We start from the raw sequence: 11558 nt of genomic DNA on the forward strand, positions 1-11558 counted from the left end.
CGCCCTAGGATATTAGCGCTGTATATGGTTCAGTGAATGCAATATTATGAATTTTTGAAATGATATAGAAGCACCCGGCTGTCTTGTTCCTTGGTTTAAGAAATTTGTATTCTGAAGTTGTTATCAATTCACCAGCCCAAAGTGATTTCCTGAAGTCCTTTCTTGTTCTTCTTTTTCCCTTTTCGACTGTTTCTTTTTTTTCTTTTTTTTTCTCCCTGCCTTCCCACTCCCGTTCTTGCTCCTCGTCTTGGGAACCACGCTTACAGACGTCAGGTGACAGCGCTCATTTTATTCGCAATCTCTCCCTCTACAACCAGCCACCACCGACAACAACAGCACGTGACGTCACTCTACTAACCCGTTAAAACTAATATTCCAAGGTTGACAAGGCCGCCATTGACGAAGATAGGTCCTCCTATCGAAACGTTGGCCAGCCTTTCTGAGGCATCGTATCCCTGTTTATAACCCTTATACCACACTGTGCTATTCCATCTGTCAGCCCCATTCTTGATGACAGAAAGTGTATGGCAGCGCAGCCCCTCCATTCAGGTGGTCACTGTGTTTCATTGATGCTCCACGTCACTTTCTGAGAAGTGACGTGCGTGATCAGGGACTCTGGGCACCTACTCGAGTGCCAATGAAATGAAGGTCCTTCTAGCAGCTTGTTGTCCAAAAAATCACTTAAGGAGCGTCATTTAATCACGGTGTCTCCTCTTGTTGAGGGGCAGCGCTGTGCTGCGTTCAGTGGTCAGACTTTATGAAAGCCTCGAACTGAAAGAATGCAATCAGAAGATAAACAATGAAACTGTAAACATGAGCAAGATCTGTTTGTAAGATTGGTTGCGTATTGACTATTTTTTTTTTGCAAAAATGCTTGAGTGCCTACATCATGCATTGTTAATGCTGCCGTTTTCGATCCATAACGACGAAATGCCCAATACTACAGTCGATTTGTATGCATGCATAAAAACGGTTGTAGAGATGCGTTCGATGTTTTATGTCCATGATAATTGGAGGTGGCTGTGTGCAAAACAGATAAATTGTTCGTGTAAACAGTCTAATATTGCGGCACCCATGAATCGAGAATAACATCTTCGTTAAATGGAGAAGAACCAGAGTGACGTCGAAAAATATTGGTACATGACCGCAGGAGGGTGTAGTCATGCGCTTATTATGACACCAAGATGTTGAAATATAAACGTATATATTAAAATGCCAACCTTCATATGTATTTAAATAGCATACTTGAGCATGTGGCATTTGCCACCGCCCTGTTCCAAAAGATAATTCACTCGTAATCAACATAATCATAGTTACTTGGTGGATTAGAAGGTCGTTTGTGAATACTGGGCCAGGTTGCCCATAACACGAATATGAGGCATGCGGACGACGTATATTCGTGGCACGTGATTTCACGCAGAGCCTTGTACGATGTGTGCACAGGGTTTAATGAGTTGTACAGCATGTATGAATGAAACAAGCATGAACAAACGTCAGTGACCGAACGTATTCTTTCGCAGTGTGCGATCCGATTTCTTCCGTTCTGTATTTCGGCAAGACTAGGAGGCATGCTTCTTTTTTCTTTGTTTGCAAAAGCATGTCGTGATCACACTGATCTTTAGAGAATTTCTTGGCTCTCGAGAGTGCATCTTTAGACGTTCGCAAAGCTTTCGCACATAAGCGTCAACAAGTGAAGTTTCACAGCCATGCAACGAATGATATCGTGTCTGATAGGTGGGTATAGACTGCAACGCCAGCAGATGTTTCGTGGGCCACACAAAACGCAAAACGAAAGGTGGGTGTCGGCGCCTGTGTAGAACGTCAGCGTCTTTTGGCATAATCAAATTTGGCAACGTCTACTAGGGAAAAAAATGACATTGCATTCGAAAATATACGATACACCTGAAAAGTTGCGGGTTTCACCTGTTCATTGAAGCGTTAAATAGGCAAAAGAACGGCGGAATATGTGGCATGATGACGTGGTTGATAATGCTCTCTGGCGGCAAAAGGAAGATATATATATATATATATATATATATATATAGCGAGAGAGAGAGAGAGAGAACGAAAGAAACAAAGAGAAATGTATGTTTGGCTTTTACTTACCCACCAAAAATCAACACCTTCTTCACTCGAAAGAAAAGTTAATTTTTTGTACGAGAATACCGTCTGAAGCTGTTTTAATGTTTCTAATTTAGCATGTCCTTGTATTTTAGCATTGTTTTCATGCGTGCACGCAAAAGTGACAATTAAAGGCGTCTGTAAATACTAGTCCTGCGTTGTAGTTGGCGCAGTATGCGTAGCTGTCAAGTTTGGCCCGCTGTGGTGGCGTAGTGGCCGTGGCGTTGGGCTACTAAGCCCGAGGGCGCGGGATCGAGTCCCGGCCAGGGCGCCCGCATTTTGATGATGGTGATACGCAAGAACGCCCGTTTACCGTGCATTGGGTGCACGTTAAATAACCACAGGTGGTCAGAATTATTCCGGAGTCCCTCACTACTGTGTGCCTCATAATCAAATTGTCGTTTCGGCACGTAAAACCTCAGAAATAATTAATTATACAATTTTAAGGAAGCTGTTCGTATGGAATGATGCTGAAGAAATGCTGACAATTATGCTTCCCTCAGAGGACTGATCTGAGTTACGCGCACTGTTTATGAACTGGACCCTCGCGTCGTCGTCTTGGAGCTACTGGGATAGCTGCTTGCACAATCTGTTTGTTTTATCTTCTTTAGATGTCACTAGACGATAGGAGGACATGTCTTGTCGCATACTTTCGAAACTCACTTTGTAATAAAGGATTTCACTCAGACGTAGAAATGCCAGTAAAAATATCCAAACTATAACACAGAGGACGAAAATACGAAGAAGGGCAGAAGCGTACGTATTTGAGCTGCTTTTTTCAAGTCTTGAGCAGAAAAAACAACAACAGTGCAATTGGGACGGACTACGGACGGATGGACAAAGGGATGAAGAACGGCGATGACTAACATTAGGTTGTTAGCGCAGTTGTCTGGTGCTTTCTAACGTCGCGCTTTTGTTCCAGCTCTATAGGGGGAAAGGGGCATTATACGACTGAAGCGATGTCATATTTCTGCCATCTTCCTGGTATAGTCCCACATGTTGCTAAAAACAAGCAGGAGGCTTTCTTTAAAACTTCTTCTTGAGGACCCAGTTTTATCTTCGAGCACCCATCCTGGCACTAATTTCTTACAAAGTTTGAGAAAAGAAAATTTCAGCGGGGCAGCTTCACGGCACACAATCCTTAGCACATCAACCAAAGATGAAAAAAAAAACAAGCACATCAATGTTCACTCGACTAATATCACACATGTTGGCGTAACGATGCTCTTGTACGGTAGTTGAGTGCATGGTCATCAACCTGCAGAACGCTGAGCAAGATCTCGCCCCACGAAGCTGTCGGCGCTTCTTCGAGATGGCGAGAGCCGATTAGAGATGAAGGCACACTTTTAGTTTAAAAAGTTCGTGCATGGAAGGAAATGCCGAAATATCACATGTGCCACTCACACTTGGAGTCTTTGAAGTTCGCAAAGCGAATTCCAGCACTGTTCAGATCGCGTCAGCCGGGGCTGAAGAACTCACCCTTACTGCAGCTGGCATCGAACTCAAGACACCAGGGTCCATTGCGGAATGAATTCTTCCGCAAGGCCGAAGGGTTTCGCAGGGCTAATGCGCTGTGGTTGTCAAGAACAAGGACGAAAGCGGAAATTTATAAGATAAACTGGGCCTTCTGATTCGCTCAGCCTTGCTTGGCTTTGACACCATTCGAGGTGGCTTCCTTCTTGTCCCCCTTTTTCCAGATGTACGTCTGGACGTAGAAATTGATGAACAGTACGAGTCCGAGCAAGAGCTGGCCGACGCCAAATACGGCCAGCACCTTTGGATAGCCGCAGTCGTAGAATATCGGAATGGAAATGTGCACGAGAATAAACACGAACTGCGCAATCTGTACGCCGGTCAGGTACTTCTTCCACCACAGGTACGGTCGCACCGCGGGTCCTAGGGCCGCCAAGAAGTAGTAGGTGTACATGATTACGTGCACAACCTGGTTTATGAGCAGTCCCAGTACCCCTTGGCCGTCGCAGCCGAAGTTGAGCCACACCCAGCCGCTGAGCACCACGAGGAAGTGGTGGATGACGTGCAGCACCGAGATCTGCGAGAACTTCTTGCGGGCCACGAAGAAGAACGTGTCGAGAAAGTCGGCGATGCGTACGTACAGGTACCACCAGCTCAGCGCCGCTAATTCCACGGACTGCTCGCTATTGTCTTTGCTGAGGCCCTGGCAGAAGAAACTGTAGCCTCCACCCAGGTACGTTAGTCTGGCGTAGCGGTAAAAGAAGTAGGCGTTCGCCAGTGCTGTCGCCACGTTGTACACCAGGATGGCGCGCCGAAGCTTGTACGGTTCGCGGTGCTTCATCCATCGGGGTCCGCCGATCTTGGCCAGGTACACGTAGGCCACTAGGAGCGGGAGGATGAGACGCCCCTCGGTAACTAGACCCCATCCGTCTATCCTGGGGTCGCGGAAGGACCACACGTGTCTGTACAAGTCGCGTAGCGATGTTAATGCGGATGCCACCATATCGATTTGCGTATACGTGCAGCTTGTCGAGACGGCCCGTGTGATCTTCCGGGAAGTCCGGTGGTGACTGCAGTCGCTGGGAGGTGGGCGAGGCCGGTGCCGTTGTCTCGCCGAGTCGCTTTCTCGTAACGAAACGCCTCTGCGCAGTGTCCAGCTGCGAGGCGTCGTGCGGTCCTTCACGTGCGAGCCCTATAGCTGTCCGATCGATGAGCCGCTCTCCCAGCAGGGAAACTCACTGCATTGTATGCCCTTCCTGAGGGGCTGCTTTTATGCTGCGAATCTTCTATGGAGGACCTAATGAAGACCACGCGAACAGAGAATGATGTGCCGTGATCGGCGTCCGTATCTTTATAGTGACGAGCGACCTTCGGTTTCATTTCTTCAGTCCTCTTTATTGTTGCTTTTTTTCTTTCACTCGCCTTGTTGGGGAGTTCAGTCTGTCATAGCTGACGCCTATGTTAGGGTTTATCTGCCCGCGAGTGAGATGGTAGGCGCTAATATAGGACAGTTGGCGAGAGTGAAAGGAACGCGATCTGCAGACATGCTTTAGGCGGACCCGCGTGAGGCACATGCAGTAAACACACGACGAGTTCGCGGTGGGAAAAATGAAGAGGCCGATGCGAGGAAGAAAGCAGGAAAGGAGCGTTGCTCCAAGCGTTGGCACTTCGCTTTCCTGCAAGTCGCAGCTCTATTGTGAACGTCCTTTCCGAACGTGCGTCGTAATGCTTTTCGCTGATTGTTATGCGAGCTGCAATGATAATTTGCTTCCTAATGTACCACGCTACGTGCCTCCTCGAACAATATGAAGGGGAACGTCCTCTTATCGAAACGTTGGCCAGCCTTTCTGAGGCACCTTATCCCTGTTTATAACCGTTATACCACATGTCCGGCCTAAAAGCACCCAATGAGACAACGTTCAACAGGAAAGGTACTTGCTACATATATTACGTCAGGTCTGAATCCACACTTAGCGAATAATCGTAATGCAAAAAACGTTTTCGGCGGTGCTATCTCTCATGTTGCTCTCGACGGAACAACCTTAATTTCGCTTTACATATTTTCTATGTAAGTGGAACATTATTTGGGGACAAGTTCCACTGTTTAATAGGAACTTATGTGGAATGCGGTAAGGAGTGTACATTCTACTCAAGGGATAGATGCTTCCGTTCTGATGAATCTGCAGAAGCCCGTAAGGTGGATGAAGTTTCATGAAGGAAAAAAAAATGGATTCGACGCGTCGATCAGTTCGACCTCACCCTGCAAACTGCTAGCGCCCTGATGAGCTCAGACGGTAGAGTGAACGTCCCGCGGATAGTCCTTGGTCCCGGGTTCGGTCCCGGGAGTGGGAAGAATTTTTCTTCAATTACGGTGTTTTCTTTCTCGGAAACCCGTCTGGGGGGGGGGGGGGGGTTCTCTTTGTAGCTCCCTGCTACAGTGCTACGTGGATGCCAATCTTTCCCCTTTGATGCTTGCTGTGCTTGTGTTTGCGGGCGTACGAGTGCTGTTCTCCGCAAAGGTCAGCGGCAGCGCTCCAGATGCTTCTCACCGGCGCCCCTATATACCCTCGGCGTCGGTGAGCTCGAGGGAAACGCGATCGCTCGCGCATAATTACGAGCAAGCTGATCCCGTGTCGCAACGGTTGAGCTCCCAAGAGCGTTCGACAGTCGCCGGCAGTGCCCTGCGATGGCAAAACTCCTTTGCTCCGTGTCGTGGTTATGTCGTCGTGGCGAGGTGCTTGACGCTGTCGCGGCCAGCCAGTGACACGGTTGGCTAATCGTTGGTTATCGTGGGAAAAGAGCCGCGCGTGCATGCGCCTGCGTCCTTGTTCGTGTTTTCGATCTACTTCGCTAACGTTTTCACGTATCTCGGATGTTGTAACGTTACTTGTTGTTTTGCTGGCATAGGCGCTAGTTGAACAAAAACAAATATTTGACGAAGTATCCAGGGCTTAAGAGGACGCTTTAGCTCGGGGCCAACTGCAATGCCGCCTATTTAAGATATGTGTAAAACGCAGAAATGCTTTTATGGAACAACAGCTAGGTGGACCTGAATGGAATTCCTTCCATTTGAGAGAGAAAGTTAATTTCATGTGACTATAACAAGCAAAATATTGGTTTAGGACATTTAAAGAAATGTTTCCAAATATTGTTGTTTAAGAAAAAAGAAAACGAGAAGCACAAAGTTCACAAACCAGTAAGTCTGCCCACAAAACAAATAATACAGTTCTGTAAAATGTGTTAGTTAGAGCATCTAAAACGCACAAATTTTGTCTGTTTATTTACAGCTGATGTAAACCTGGTAAGTGTTCGCGAGGGTTTTGCAAAAGTCCTACTCGCATGTTAATGACACAGTTCAGATGGGTTTTTATTACACCAATTTTACCCACATTAAATTGTACAATTAGGTGTATAATTCAAAATTGTGATGTCGTTTCTCATTGCTGAGTTATAGTTGTAAACGTTATAGTATTGTTTCTTGAAATGTTGCGATTTTCGCCAATTCGTATAAAAAATGAACAATCTAAATCAAAATTTCGCTTTCAAGAGTCACTACATTTTAACCATCTCCTTTAAATGCAACAAATCTAATCGAGTTAGATGCAGGTGTTGCCAAGAAAAACGATTGATCCGTTCTCATGTATTTAGATGGGAGCTCCTGCGCAAGAACTTCCGTCAGGAAACTTTGCCTTGGGGGCCAACTCCGATTCTCCTTTTCAAATACGTATGAAACGCAGAAGTGATCTTATAAGGCACCTGCGTAACTAATTTGAATGAAAGCGCTTGTAGTTAATAGAGAAAGCTGCATTCTATCGACTGTAGAAATAAGAATTTTGATTTATGACTTCAAATATTTTACAAACATTGCCGAAAATCAGTAGCTGAAAGAAAAATTGAAGCGCGAAGCGAAGTTTACAAATTTGTAATTCTGCACCGGAACCAGATATCGCGGTTCTGCAAACTAAATCTGTGTGAGTATTTGAAGTGTACAAATTTCATGCGTGAATTTATAGCTCACGTGAAACTTAGTGGAAATTTTGCAGATGTCCCACTCACTAATGATTGGTATATTTCAGGGCGCTGTTTATTGCATCAATTTTGTCTGCTTTAGATATAATAGGTATGCGTCGCAGAATTCCGATATTGTTTATTATTACTAAGTTACAGAGCTGAAAAGTTCATGTCTCAATGTTATATATTAAGTCTGGCATTGTTCATCAATTTCTTATTAAAAGACCGATCTTCTAAATAAAAAGAAAGTTATGCAGATCCCACGCACGCATGCCGAGATATCTTTAACATTGCGCCTACTGTTCAGCTTCACCGCAGTGCACCAGCGTGGTTCAGTGGACAGCATATTTGAAACTTGTATTTTGAAACTGGCCGAGTTTCAACAAGTTTTTGTTAGCAACATGGACAGGACCCTTCCTTCTATTAACGTACTCAACTACGGCACTTAATGGGCACTTAGTACTGCGTTACAGCAGTGCTTTGGTCCTGACCAAAACACTGCTATAATGCAGCACTTGCAGCACCAAGTGCCGACTATGCGCCGCACAGTCGCATGTTATTGGAAGGAAGTGAACTCTTGACGCCACTACCTGAAACTTTGTTGAAACTCGACATATATTTTGAAATATATATATTTTTTGAACATGCTACCCATTAAGCTACGGCGGCATATTGCGGGAAGTTCAACAGATTGCCGAAGGGGCACTGTCCAGAATTCCTGGGCATGTGTTCGAATCTATGTGAAGCGAAACCTTCATGAAGCAATGAATAAAATGCTGTAAAACTAAAAGCGATGCACACGCCACCGAACATGATGAATGTGCCAGTCGTCTCAAAGGGCTACTTGGCGTTGGCACGAAAGAATTCGCGTTTTTTTGTGTGTGTATATATTCAAGTCGCTAATACAGAGATAGAGAGAGAAAAATAAGGCTCATCGTGACCTAACGATTTGAGCATCAGATTGTTTTGCCGGAAGACTATAGGGTATACGATCCCACCATCCAATACGTAATTATATTATTTTATGTGTTAGAGCGATCTGCAAACTAATACGAAGAATGCATCATTAAGTAGCCTGCATGCAAACATTTTAATGCGTTAGCATTATACATATAATACGTGATGCATATAAGAGCTGGAATTTGGGCGGGTATGTGAGAACGCATACTTGACTTGAAGCTCGAAAAACGGGGACAGAAGAAAGGAAGATCAGGGAGGATGAGCGCTACCTAGTTGATGGCGCTCGTCTTACACTCTTAGCAAGTTGACGTTTAAGTTTACCTTTAGTTGCAAGTAACCTATAACATAAAGGTTACGAGGTTACTAAAGCAAGTTGATATTTGTGTTTTTGTTAATTTCAGTCGTGGCTCGAGGTTACATGTGTCGAAGTATATAGCATGTTAGGGCGCATTGCTGGGCTGATTAGTCGATGGAGCTTAGGGGAAAGTTGTAGCTCAACTGTGGAACGACAACGCGTTTCGTTCGCACTACGATTTTCCCGTTAGCAACTCCCAGCACATACACACATTCACACATTCACACGTGAATACCAGCGACTGCCTTCATACGTCACACCTATATATATATATATATATATATATATATATATATATATATATATATATACATATATATATATATATATATATATATATATATATATATATATATATTACTCGCACGTCGTTGGACACATAGGAGCCCTTGCTAATGCACGGTATTTCCTTCTGCATTTTCACTGAATCGTACGTACGCTGCACTGCATCGCGTGCTGACGTAACGGCTGGGCGAGATGTTTTTTTCCCATCTATTGCGCTGGCGTTCCGCTTTGTCCAATTACGTATTTCTTAGTGCGCTGGCTGCGAACGCTTTGTTTTCCTCTAAGCGTGGCAGTGGTGGTGTCCTTAACCCGTTGTGGTCGCACGAGGGTCGTCGCCTGTCGCGCAGAGCATGCGTACTTATATACGTCTCCGAAGAATCACCGAGATCGTGGACGGTGTCCTGGGGCGCGACCTGGGAGCAATCTCATGACGGTTCGGAAACGCTTGCTCACGCGTGATTGGTCGAAATCGCGCCTTTTGTTGACGAAATGAGGTTCTTACCAATCACGGGAGAGTGAGCTAACGGTTCGCTCACCGAACTGTTGTAACATCGCGGCCCTGAACGCACTGACTGGACACACATGGCTCCAGACTGACGATGGCAGCTGGCGTCAGGAAACAGGGGCGCTATAACGTAGGGCTATTCCAAACATGATTTCTGAAGTGAAGGCGCTAAAAAGACGGAGGACAAAGAAGAAACACACACACACTTCGGCGCCCTGTGTGTGTGTGTTTCTTCTTTGTCCTCCGTCTTTTTAGCGCCTTCACTTCAGAAATCATGCTTAACCAACACGCCCAACTATCCATCCTAACGTCGGCTATTCCAAAGTTCTGCAATCATCCCTCCGCAATAGGTCAAAAGCCTTTTTTGGCTAACTCAACTTCGCCTGTCTTTCACGCGACGTAGTGAAAACCGCGATAGCTCCTAACGCTTATCAGGCACGACGGTGCGTCTTTTACGTGTGCCGCCGCCAATGATGTTGACGCGCCGTGAAGCCGATTCCTAGAGCCGCGGCCGCTCACTTAGCCGTGGTCCGCGCGCGCGGTTCTTTCGCACGAACTGCGATTGAGAGCGCTGCAATACGATAGCGCGCGAGCTCAGTCACGTGGTTTTCTTTCATATTTCGCGGGCTTTCCTTGAACTGCGAGGAAAAAAAAAAACGCCACGCAGCATGTACGTGTGCGAAAAAAAAAAAAATCAAAACAAAAATTGGATCGGTCGCTTCGTAACCTCCCCTACAACACAACGAAACGCACTTGGCCCTAAAGTGAACATTAAAAGTTTTGCATATTTTGTCTCAGTTAAGTAAGTAATTAAGCGGAATATATAAAGAAATTCTCTGTGGAGCGCTACATGACGGCAAAATATGTGGGTTAGTTTCATTCAGCTGCGGCTAACCACTTTTTTAAAACCGTTGGCACAAGTTACGTGAAACACCCTGTATTTAGAGACGCACGTGTGAACACTAACAGCGATGTCGATATTGGAAGGGCCTCTAAATAGCAATAATGTTACAGGGAGACTAAATAGAAAAAAATAGTTTTAGCAGTAGTAGTAAATTTTACTCCCGCATTTGCAAAAAAGAAAGAAAAGAAGAAAAAAAACACCTTTATTATGTGGGGAGTCTTTTCGATAAGCTATGTAGACGGCAAAAAAAAAAAAAAAAGCGTGTTCCCGCACCAGCTTCCCATGACGTCATGGATTTTTGATGGCGTCTGCTGGTGCTTCGTTTTAACCTGTCATTGGCAAAGATGGTCTAAGTTTCTAAAAGAGCCAAAGACTGAGCAGCGCATAGCAAGTTTTCAAGAAATCTTTAATGAACAACACCAGCCAATATACGAGACAAATATATTGAAATGCGGGACACGTCTGATCAACGTTTGTCGGCGATTGGGTTTGGGCCCAAATTTTTAAAATATATCTCGGACTATATTTTCTTTTGTTCTAATAATATTACGGCGAGAATAACGAAGATAGGGCATTGAAATAATACTTTAGCAGTCTGCGCTGATACGGCGTTTCTCTTCAGTGCCCCCTTAAGATTGTATTAGAAAATTGCATGGTTCTTTAATAGCAGAACAGCGCTAGAAATGCGGCCGACCACGGCGGCCGCATTTCGTAGGAGCCGAAATGCAAGAACACCCGTGTGCGGTGCCTTGGGTGCAGGTTAAAGAACGCCAGGGGATCAAGATCAATCTGGAGTTCCCCACTATGGCGTGCTTCATAATCGCGTCGTGGTTTTGCCACGCAAAACCCCGGAATATAATCCATAGCTCCGCAACTTGCAATTGATTCATTACACTGCATTGGTCGAACGAACACACTTAGGCTTAATACTTCATTTCAACTAG

The 11558-nt window shown here is 45.3% G+C and overlaps 1 pseudogene; it reads right to left on the reverse strand.

Annotated features, from left to right (window-relative positions):
- Nucleotides 1-2837: 2837 nt before the first annotated feature.
- Nucleotides 2838-4597, reverse strand: LOC126522192 (very long chain fatty acid elongase 4 pseudogene; annotated as a pseudogene).
- Nucleotides 4598-11558: the final 6961 nt, after the last annotated feature.

This window comes from Dermacentor andersoni, chromosome 6, assembly GCF_023375885.2.
Source record: "Dermacentor andersoni chromosome 6, qqDerAnde1_hic_scaffold, whole genome shotgun sequence".
Classification (NCBI taxonomy): Eukaryota; Metazoa; Arthropoda; class Arachnida; order Ixodida; family Ixodidae; genus Dermacentor; species Dermacentor andersoni.